Raw genomic sequence first — 10981 nt, 5'->3', positions numbered from 1 at the left:
GTCCTCAGAGAAGGACGACTCAGACTTCATGTGTCCAGACTCAGGACTGAAGACTCGGGACCGTACCTGTGTGATGTGTTCACAGGTTATGGGACTAACTCTCGTAGATGTTGGCTCAATGTCACTGGTAAGTTGACTCATTTTAAAAAGGGGTGGCCCAAATCAAGCAATCTGATTGGTTCATAGTCGTGATATAATAACCACATGCAAGATTTGAGAAAAACGTTGACTGGTTCCTCGGAGGGAATCACTGCCAGGACACAGAGCTAAAAGTCAAACGCTATATTTAGAATATTATCATAGCAATATTAGTGCTTTACCTTTCAGTCATTTTACCGCGCAGAGACGGTAGTTGCTGCACTACTGCTGCCTTGAGCAGTTAGTTAGTTAGTGGTATTATTTGCCTTTCTTTAGCGTCTATGTCTTGTATTAATGTCTGTCCTGACGTGCTGTAACCCTGTTTTATGTTTCTGCAGAACGGGAACCTTCTGAAAACCAGTTTTGAAACTGAGTCAGGCCAGTTTTTATATTGTAATGTAATGCTACCTTTTCTAACTTTCCTGTATGATAAATATATAAAATGAAATGTTAAGCAAAATAAAGCCTGTGCTAGTTTATTTTTTATAATGGGATTTTTTTTTTTTTTTTTATGAATACGAATGTATTTAAAATGTGACTTACTTGCATAATGCCATACTTGATGACTGTTGTATAGGAGCAACAGCTCACTTCAGGCTCTGATATGTTGTGATTATGCTGTATAAAACCTAAGAGGGGTTGTTGTCGGGGCAACAAATCCCCAACTCAGCAGCTTTTTAGATAAATATGAACCTGAGAATGAAAGAACTGTGGAAATCCTCAATCCTTACACTTCCTTCTCTTTTAGAGAAATAGTTTTCTCCACATGAATAACAGATGTTTGTTCTCTTTACAGCAGCGAGGGATCGGCCTGAACCTGAGACACCAAAGACAAGTCTATCAGACACAACAAGTCCACAACCAGAGAGTCAGGGATGGATTGGTCTCTACTGGGGACTGGGACTGGGACTGACAGCAGCTCTGCTGGGTTGTTGTTTCTTTTGGTTCAGAAAGAGAATAAAGCAGAGAGAACAAGATTCCCATCCGGGGAATATAAGTTACAGATCAGAAGACGTTTAATCAGCAACAACTGAGGCAAATCAGTTATAATCAACTGTTTATACCACAGACACAAAGAAAATAGTTTTTCTCATTGGCAGCTAATATAACCGCAGGTAACCATAACAATGTTGATGTTTCTCACACATGAAAAAAGAACAAAAACAACCTGTAAAAGGGGATGACTGAAACACATTCATGATATAATTAGAGGAGACCGAGGCAACCGTAACGTTTTACATTTTCCTTCATAACTCAGAGATTTAATACTCTTTAAAACATATATTTATGCTTTAATTAATGTTACAACTAATTAGGGCTGCACAATAACCACATTTTAATCACGATTTTGACATCACACGATCAAATGTTTTTGATTATAATGCATCATTTCATAGAACGCTGAGTTTTTTTTATTTTTTTTGCAAAGCCCATCTACCGCTCTGTAAACCACTGTCTGATCATGAGCCAGCCAGAGTTGTTCTAGCAGCTTAGTTACTAGATGGAGACAGTCACAGAGGACAGAGTAACGGGAGGAAAATTCAACAGGGATTAGTTGGTTATACGTCGGTCTCAAGGTTTACCAGTTTACCAGTAAACGCAACATTTTGTCCCGTCTGTGTAGCAGAGACCAGTGCCGGTTAGTGTCTGTTAGCTCATATGTTAGCTAGGATATGTTTGATTTTGCGTTACATGACCCATTTCTTCTGTAAAGCCGTGGCTGTGTTTGGGCCGCTCCTCTACTCTTTCTCTCTCTCTCTCTCTCTCTCTCTCTCTCTCTCTCTCTCCTCTTACTCTCTCTCTCCTCTTACTCTCTCTCTCCTCTTACTCTCTCTCTCCTCTTACTCTCTCTCCTCTTACTCTCCACTCTCCGTGCAGCCCCGCCACACAGTGCCGGTCCACACTTCTCACAATTGTCCACAGTTTTAATTGTTATTAACACAGCTGTATATTTTTAAACAGGTGAGGCAAACCTGTATTTGTACCAATGTTTCTGCGGGTAACAGGACGAAACAGGACTAAGGGTCTGAGATCAGTTAACAGTACACAGAAGATATAAAGAGAGGTGGAGGAGCTGTGAGGGTTGGTGGTGAAGGTCCACTCCAGTGTGATGTCCTGGTTCTCCTCGGCCTGATAGGAGGTCTGGGTCACATTCACTACAAATGTTCCTGTTGAGGAGACAGAGAGGGAAAGTGAGGAGTAGACACACTGACAACTTTAAACTCCATCTCCACATGTCTCTGTGGAAACTTTAGTCCTTCTTTGTTTAGTGGTAGTGGATAATAAAGTGAAGCTGGAAACTAACCAGAGACACAGGAGGTCAGGATGATGAGCAGCAGGATGCTGCAGACCATCTTCTCCCTGTGAGAGGAGACAGAGGTGAAGAGACACCAACACATGAGCTCAGAGTTCACTTATTACAGGACAGAGAGAGGAAGTAACAAAGTACAAATACTGAGAAAAAGTGAGAGAAAAAGAGACTAGCTGTTCGGAGGATATCAGTTGAGATTGTGTGTGTGAGTCGATAAAAACTGTAAGTTATATAACTGATGTCAGTTCATTTAAGCCTGTTGTTGTGTTGGTCTGTAGTTCTTTCACATTTAAAGTAAGTTAGCTAGTGATTGTGTTGTTTGTGTTCATCAAATGTTAGCCAGGTTGCACGTTGCATCAACAAAGAGAGAAGTTGTCTCCATCCGTGTTTTAACAGACACACCTGGGGTGAAGTTGGAAACCAGAATCAGCTTTAAATACAGTCCTGATCTAGTCCTCACTTACAAGTTTACAATCATTTCACTGGAGTTACTGTCATCAATACAGAATTCAGTCTAATTGGATGGGAATATACTGCACGTTGCACTTGACGCACTAAGACAGCAGATAAGTCATGACATGACCATTGCAGCTTGATGGCGCTAACATTAGCACATAGTAGTACGGACGGCGACAGGATTGAAAATGAAGAAAACACAGATCCCAGAGATTCAGCAGACAAGCAGCAAGACATTCCCATCATCCTCGGTCCTCGGTAAGGAGTAGAGAGTAGCAATATTTGTGATAAAATGTAAGGAGTAGAAGTAAAAAGTCGGCCAAAAAAAATAAATAGTAAAGTAAAATAAAAATATATGACGTAATAAAAACAAACTGGGAATCATTAAATATGTTTTCTCCTTACGTGTTTTGAAGAAGAGCGAGCAGAGAGATGTTCATTTAAAATCCATTCAGCGGCCTATAAAGAGCCTTTTCCCACTAAAGTTCCTCAGCGTGCTCTAGTTACGCGTCTGGTCCACGTTAACTATGTGAAGAACCAGAGGTAGAAGAGCCAGCATGGGGTCGCCTTATGTGATTTTATATAAAGAGATAGAAAACAACCCAAACACCTCCTTCCATTTTCTATTTCTTTTCTTCTTTTAACCAGTCTGACCCACAACAAACTGACAGACACAAACAAATGCACTGCACATCATTCACAAATACAGGGTCAGATACCTAGCACATCTGTTTCTAGTCATAACAGACCAAAGACCGGCCTGTAATGTCTCTACAACATGTCCACCTCTGGCTGTCTCTGAGACGGACTGGCCGTGCAACACAGGACGCAGCAGTCAGAAACTACTGGTGGTGGTTCATCTCTGATGGCTGTGTCATAGTTAAAAATTATTACAATGATCAATTATATATTTTTATTTGATATTGACAACAGTTTGAGGGATTATTTTATGGGGAGAAACTCATATGTTTACATAACATATATTTGAATTATGTTTGTTATTGGAGCTTTGAAGACTTAAAGAGAAACAAGTCATACTGTTGTATGAACTTGACACTGGTGATAATTGAACCGATCATGGAGAAAAAAGCCCAAAACAACGTTTAAAACAACACGTTGTCCTGTCATTTATCAACTGAAGATCCCAGTATGTCTGAAGATCAAATCCTGGAGGAAGTTTTCTAATAATAGTTCATTAAAGAACCAAATATAAAATGAGTTTGACACATTTTCTAATCTGAGAGTAAATTAACATGTTTGTCAGTCTAAATAACAAGAAATGTCCCACAGGTGATGGACACAATAAAAACAAACTGGGAACCATGAAATCAGTTTTCTACTTACTGGTTTTGAAGAAGAGCGAGCAGCGAGAAGTTTAATGTCTCCTGAGTTATGAGAGACAGATTTCTCTACTCTGAAATACATACTTCTTGTTTGACACAAGAAGTGTGTGATGAGTAATGTTGTCCTACCTGTTCAACTCAACTCTCGCCCTAAGAGGAGGAATGCAGCTCTTTGTTGAAGTGAAAGTGAAAGTAAACAGTGTACATTTTTCATACAGCAGCTCATGATTGTTTTTATTTACGTAGAAAGGCCAGAGGGAACCTATAGTTCACTGAGTCGTTGCCATGACACTGCTGCCGTCACGTCCAATGTCCATGATTATCATCATGAATCTATATTGTGTATTTTAATTTTTTTTTAATCATTGATAACTTTTTTTATGTAATTGTTTTTAAATTATGCAACATGATGATGATCTGTTTCACTCCTTTTCCAGAGACCATATGTTATTAATAGGTTTAAAGGGAGTAAATAACATGTAATAAATGTAGTATAAGTGTGTAAAATGTTTCCAACCCTAACGTTACCTTTAATGTTACTGGCAGCGTCCCCGCCAAATGTGACGATATGTAATCCCTTTACTACAAATGTACGCAATAAATATACTGATGTACACACTGAATTGCATTTAATGACCGTTATGTTAGGATTTGCTCCTAGTTTGGACCTAGTTTGTCTGTCTGTCTGGGACCTGCAGAAAGACAGCTCCCCCAGAATGCATTGCCATTTACAGCATGATCCCATAAGCACCTTTTATGAATAAAATGATTAGATATTGCAAGAAAGAGGAAATATTCTATATCCATGTCTACGGGTTCCTGTCATAACTGATCATTGATTTTGAGAACGATATACTTTTAACTCAGTTCCAGGAAAAGACCTTGAGCAGCAGGAGGGGCGTGTCCACATAATGTGGAGCGTGAGATAAACAAATACAAAACACCCAAACCCCCGAACTGTATGCTGCTCACTGGTGGGCTGGGCCAGTTGAGATGCTTGTGGTGTGGTGGCAGGGCTGTCCGGTGCAGTTGGATTTGCATTCTGTCAATCAAAGTCTGCAGGATCGCCCTGTTGTGGTGGTGGCTCAGCGACAGGGAGGATGTGGCGGCAATTTGTCCTGTAGGGCCCTCCATTGGACTCGATAATGTATGAACACGGTTCCTTGCACACTTCCTTCACTGTACCTAACCGGTCGTGTCCCTTGATGGTCTGCATCCTGACAACTTGTCCCTCTGCAAGCGGCTGCAGTGGGCGGCTTGATGCATCGTAGTATCGCTTTTGAATGAGCCTCTTATTTTGGAGTTGGGCAGTGATCTGCTTTGTGTTTTTTGGGGCTGGCTCCAGTCTGGTGCTGACGGGAAGAGTTGAGCATGTCTGCCGTGACATTAGACGTTCTGCGGGCGAGACCAATTCCTTGTCGCGGGCAATGTTTCTGATGTTCAGCAGATTGAGGAAAATGTCAGTCCCATCTTTGTGAGATTTTTCCATCAGTAGTTTTGCACTGCGGACTGCTCTTTCTGCCAGTCCGTTTGACTGAGAATACTCCGGGCTGCTTGTGACATGTTTAAAGTCCCACTGCTCTGCAAAATCTTTGAAGCGTTGGCTCGTGTATTGCCTTGCATTATCCATGATGAGGGTGTGAGGCGTTCCGTGGATGGAGAAATGTCTTTTCAGCTTTTTGATCACAGCTGCTGAAGTTGCATCACGGAGGAGATCAATTTCGTACCAACCTGAGTACGAGTCTACCAGCACCTGATACTGTTGGCAATGCCACCACTCAAACATATCGGCAGCAACTGTGGACCATGGTACGGCCGGAACTGGATGCGGCTGCAAAGGTTCCTTCTGCAGATGTGGTCTGGTGCTGTTGCAGACGGAGCCTGGTTGACTCTAAGCCTGGGTGACCTCTGTGAACAATACTGATGTATTCTCGGCGGAGAGAATGGGGAATAAGTGCTCTGTGGCCCTTGACAACTATTCCATCCTCCACTATCAGCTCATCCCTGTAAGGAAAGAACGAACGGATGAAGGGATGAACGCTGCGTTCTTTGTCAGGCCATCCGCGTTGAATAGCTGTCCCAAGAGTCTGTAGCACCTGATCTTGTGCAGTGTGGGTGCGAAGCTCCTCTAGTCTGTTAGTTGAGATGTAGCTGACAGACATCACCTCGAATGTGTGTGTGACTGGGCTTTGTTGGACAGTTTTATTTGGAGCTCGTGATAGGGTGTCGGCTAGGTACATGTGCTTACCCTTCTTGTAGACCAGGGTGATGTCATAGGCCTGTATCTGTAGTAACATCCTTTGCAGTCGGGCAGGAGCAGTGTGGATAGGCTTCTTTAGGATTGTTACAAGGGGTTGGTGGTCGGTTTCAATGACCGTGGGCTTCCCATACACGTAATCCTTGAATTTGGTGCATGCAAACACCACTGCCAACAGCTCCTTTTCAATTTGAGCATATCGGGTTTCAGTGTCCGTGCGAGACGCGTAGGCAACTGGTCCCTTCTCCTGTAGACATGCAGCCCCAAGTCCGTAACATGACGCATCACAGGTCAGTGTAACTGGTTTTCTCACGTCGTAGTATGGCAAGAGCGGCGAACTGGATAAGCATGATTTGACATCTTGAGGGACTGGCATGTTCGTGATTGCCACGATCTTGGCGGGGTCAGCCTTGAGGCCTTCTTTTGTAAATATGTGACCCACGTAGCATACTTGGTCCAGGCGGAATTTGCATTTGAGACAGTTCAGTCTGAGGTTTATTTGTCGGGCCCGGTCAAGCACTTTCTTTAGGTTGGAGTCGTGTTCCGTGTCATCCCGACCTCCTATGATGATGTTGTCCACTATTAGAGCACACGAATATCCTGCAAACAGCTGTTCCATTGAGCGTTGGAAAACCTCACTTGCTGAGCATATGCCAAATGGCATGCGAATGAATCTGTAGCGCCCGAAAGGCGTGCTGAATGTGGTCAGCATTGATGACTTGCGATCAAGCTTTATTTACCAGATAGAGCTCTTTGCGTCTAGCACAGAGAACACCGTAGCACCCGACCTCTGGGTGGCAACTTCCTCGACACTGCGCATTGGATAGTGGGGTCTCTTCAGGGGCAGTGTTGAGGTCTTTTGGATTGATGCACAGCCTGATCTCCTTTTTGTGTGTCGCTACCATGGACGAAACCCAGTCCGTAGGTTCAGAAACTGTGGTTATGACACCTTTCTGCTGCATACTGTCAAGCTCAGCCTTGACTCGTGTCTGCATGGCCACAGGGATGCGGTGTGCTGGACGTACTACCGGCTGTACAGTTGGATCCAGTGTCATGGAGTATGTGATAGGGAGTTGTCCAAGCTCGTCACTGAATACATCTTTGTATTGTGCAAGGATCTGTTTGGTGAAGTTGGCGTTGTTCTCTGTGTCAATTTGATGAACGTGTGGGCTCATTGTGACAATTCCTAAGCGCACACACACACAAAATCCCAGTAGTGGAGCTACATCCCAGTCTACCAAGAAAAAGGGTAGTGTGTGTTGCTGTCCATCTAAACAACAAGGAAGTGTGACCATTCCTGTAGTCTCTATTTTGCTGCCTCCATAAGCCACTAAGTTGATGTCTCTGTTGTATTTCACTGGTCGCGCGCCGTCAGCAAGCTGTTGGAAGGCATCTTATGACATTACGTTACACTTTGCACCTGTGTCTACCTTAATTTCTAGGGGCTTGTTGTGGACGTACAGTGTAACAAATCCTTCGTCCTGTCCATCCACACAGTAAGCGTCATCACTATCATTATCACTCCTTTATGGCTCTAACTGGTGAACCTGTTTTCTGTAGTCTTTTTGCATTGCGTAGCCTTTCTTTTCATGACTCTGGTTATGTGACATGGACCTGCAGCATTTTCTATAATGGTTAAATCTCTTACAGTTGTGACGTTGCTGGCCAAAAGTGGGACATTTGTCTCTCTGTGCAGCATGGCTGCTTCCACAATTGCTACAGTTTATGACAGGTTTTGTCTCGTATTTTCCAGCTGGGGGTTTATACCATGACCTCTGGTGCCACCCACTGGAATTTGGCTGAATTGCGTTAACAGTGGCGGGTGTTTGGGGCTTGGCTAGTTTGGCTTTAGTTAGGGTTAGTTCGCTGTCGCGTAGCAAAGCTTTTCTTATACTGTCACTCCTGATGCCACACACTATTCTGTCGCAAATTAGTTCATCTGTCAGGTTTCCAAAGTGACAGCCGTTAGCTTTGATCCTCAAGTCACTGATGTAGGATTCGAAAGTCTCACCTTGATTTTGATTTCGTGAATGGAATTTGTGCCTGTCCATAGTTTTGTTCTGTTGAGGGGTACATACTTCCCGAAATTTCCGTTTCAGGGAATCGGGGTCTTCTCTGGTCTCAGCTGGAACAACAACGGCTCCATCTTCACCTGGCGCTCTGACCTCTGCCGCGTAAACAAATGAACGCTCCCGTTCGATGGCCTCTGCTCCTGCGGGATTGAGGAGGATGTATGCCTGTGTTTTGGCAGGCTTGTCAGTGTGCTGCTGCTATGAAGATATCATATTCTTGTTCAAAAATACGCCAATTCTCTGCAAGGTTCCCGTCGAAACTGAAGGGGGTCCGGCCTGCGACCGGTTAGTTGCAATGTTAACTCAGCGTTTGTAGCAATGTGGCCCTCTCCGCTGGGGACAGAACAAATAACGTGAAGCTCACAGGCGAGAGATCCGTTTCAACTTCTGACACCATGTTGAAATGATTGAGGAGTCCATGGTTTATATCCAAGCCGGATGGGTTTATTTTATAAACCTCTGTTGGAAATACTGAACTTACTGAACAGACCATACAGATAACATGATGGGAGCTCTACACCTACTGAACTTGTAACGCACTGCGCATGCGCACTCCCTGGAGGTACGTTGTCCCTAGGTGTCCATATGGAACGCAAACATATCAGTCACAGAATGATCTACATGACAAACAATACAACAATACATACAAACCAAGGGGTGAGGGCTAGGAAATGGGACACCACTTGGTTCCATCACCATCCAGTATTGATCACAAACTTCCAAGATGCGGCCCCTGTCTATATGTCAATTGCGTTGGTTTTGACAACAGTGACATATTACGCATTCATATATTTAATAGTTATTTTATGTTAACTATGGTGGTGCAGATGTTATATGTGTAGTACTTAGGTCTGTTTGCAGTACATATCTGTTTCAGTTATCACTGTTTTGAATGTCATTGATGTTCAGAAAAACATTTTGTTGACAAAATGTCTTTATTGCCCAATAAATTATAGATAACAAGCGTAAAAATACCAAACACATATTATTTTAAAGAACCATTATCATCTATTACAACCTTAACTTACATGTCACACACATAAAAAGGCTTCAAATGTGTAAAACTACAAACACCACAGTATTGATCTTTGTTCCAGTGATGACTCCTGGTTCTCCTGGTGTGGGTTTCACAGCTGCATAAGGACAGAAAACCAGGGTTTGGATCTGATATCAGGAGCATCAACTCAGTAGTGTTGGACCAGCTCATAAAACACATTTATACCAACTCAGCAAATGTAGAACTGGGACTAAATAAACCGGTGACTATCTGTCTCACATCAGATGGTTTCAAAAGCTGCAAAAACATTATTCACACTGATATTAGTCATTTCTTGTGTAATAACTCAATTTAAATTCATAGTAACTGAACATGGACAGAGCTGGTTAATGAACATCCAGATGTGAACATGCCAGAGTTAGCATCAATGCTAATTTACATCAGTAGCCCCTAGACAGGTAACATGGAAGATAACATATGACATAATATATGGATGCAAGTAAATACACAACTAGAAGAAGACAAAACATTATGTAACATGTCAACTTCATTTAACCTCCCACCTATAGTAACATGAACCTTGTGTAAAATATAAAGATATAACACAACATTTACATCACAAATAGTTTTCTGACACTAAGAACAGACGGAGGAGAGACTCCAGGAGTCTGATTATGTTTTTATGACTGGGACTTTATCCTCTGATAATTTCTTTAAAGAGGGTCCTCCAGACTTAGTGCTGTTAGTCCTGATGACTCGTTTCTATTTAAACACTTATAGCTGCAAACTGAAGGCTATTTCTTTTATTATCAGCAAAGAAATTATTAATAGATTTAAAACAAAGACCGAGGATCAGTAGAACTGCTATTACTACTGTTATTGCTGCCAGTTGAACGTAGAAGATCCAGATGTTTCGTGGACTCTCTGGTTCTGGTCTCACTGTTGGTCTCTGAGGTTTGGGTTCATCAGCAGCTGCTGTAAAGAACAAGATATAATGTGGCTGATTCACAGGAAGGAAACCTGCTTTAGTGAAAATGACTAAAATAATAAGCATCTTTTTTATTTTTTAAGTACAAACAGAAATATTCCAGTTCTCCTGAATCCACTTACCTAAGACATTGAGCCAACATCTACCAGAGCTCCTCCCATAACTTGTGAAAACTTTACACACATACATTCCAGAGTCTTCAGTCCTGAGTCTGGACACATGAAGTCTGAGTCGTCCTTCTCTGAGGACGTCTTTGTCCCACTGGACTCGTCCTGCAAACTGTTCATCCTGAGACTCTGGGAACTCGACTCCTTCATGGAGATGAAACAGGAATGAGACTGTGAGGACAGTTACCAGTTCACAGAAGATATTAAGAGAGGTGGAGGAGCTGTGAGGGTTGGTGGTGAAGGTCCACTCCA

General features: G+C 42.6%; 1 protein-coding gene and 4 long non-coding RNA genes across 9 annotated transcripts in view; 1 reads left to right on the top strand and 4 right to left on the bottom strand.

Annotated features, from left to right (window-relative positions):
- LOC117962052 overlaps positions 1 to 10981 on the top strand; it is a 68168-nt gene that overhangs the window by 13839 nt on the left and 43348 nt on the right. The window lies entirely within an intron of this gene.
- LOC117962065 overlaps positions 1 to 10981 on the bottom strand; it is a 19807-nt gene that overhangs the window by 5689 nt on the left and 3137 nt on the right. The gene's annotated exons all lie outside the window — the stretch shown is intronic.
- The window catches only part of LOC117962060, an 11559-nt gene continuing 2850 nt past the window's right edge, over positions 2273 to 10981 (bottom strand). For both annotated transcript variants that reach the window (XR_004660556.1, XR_004660555.1), the window contains exons 3-4: positions 2444 to 2499; positions 2273 to 2306 (exon numbers count right to left, since the gene is read on the bottom strand). This is a non-coding gene — a long non-coding RNA (uncharacterized LOC117962060). The remainder of the gene's footprint in view (positions 2307 to 2443; positions 2500 to 10981) is intronic.
- LOC117962063 overlaps positions 7134 to 10981 on the bottom strand; it is a 4078-nt gene continuing 230 nt past the window's right edge. Inside the window, exons 2-3 of the long non-coding RNA XR_004660560.1 lie at positions 8291 to 8293; positions 7134 to 7143 (exon numbers count right to left, since the gene is read on the bottom strand). This is a non-coding gene — a long non-coding RNA (uncharacterized LOC117962063). The remainder of the gene's footprint in view (positions 7144 to 8290; positions 8294 to 10981) is intronic.
- LOC117962061 lies at positions 9902 to 10975 on the bottom strand. 2 transcript variants are annotated; one of them, XR_004660557.1, is made up of 2 exons: positions 10685 to 10975; positions 9902 to 10549 (listed from the first exon to the last, which is right to left on the bottom strand). It is a non-coding gene; the product is annotated as an uncharacterized LOC117962061 (long non-coding RNA). The 2 variants fall into 2 exon arrangements; XR_004660558.1 differs by having other exon boundaries at positions 9902 to 10546.

This window comes from Etheostoma cragini, chromosome 19 (assembly GCF_013103735.1).
Source record: "Etheostoma cragini isolate CJK2018 chromosome 19, CSU_Ecrag_1.0, whole genome shotgun sequence".
NCBI lineage: Eukaryota > Metazoa > Chordata > Actinopteri > Perciformes > Percidae > Etheostoma > Etheostoma cragini.
This window is presented reverse-complemented; position numbering and strand designations above follow the sequence as displayed.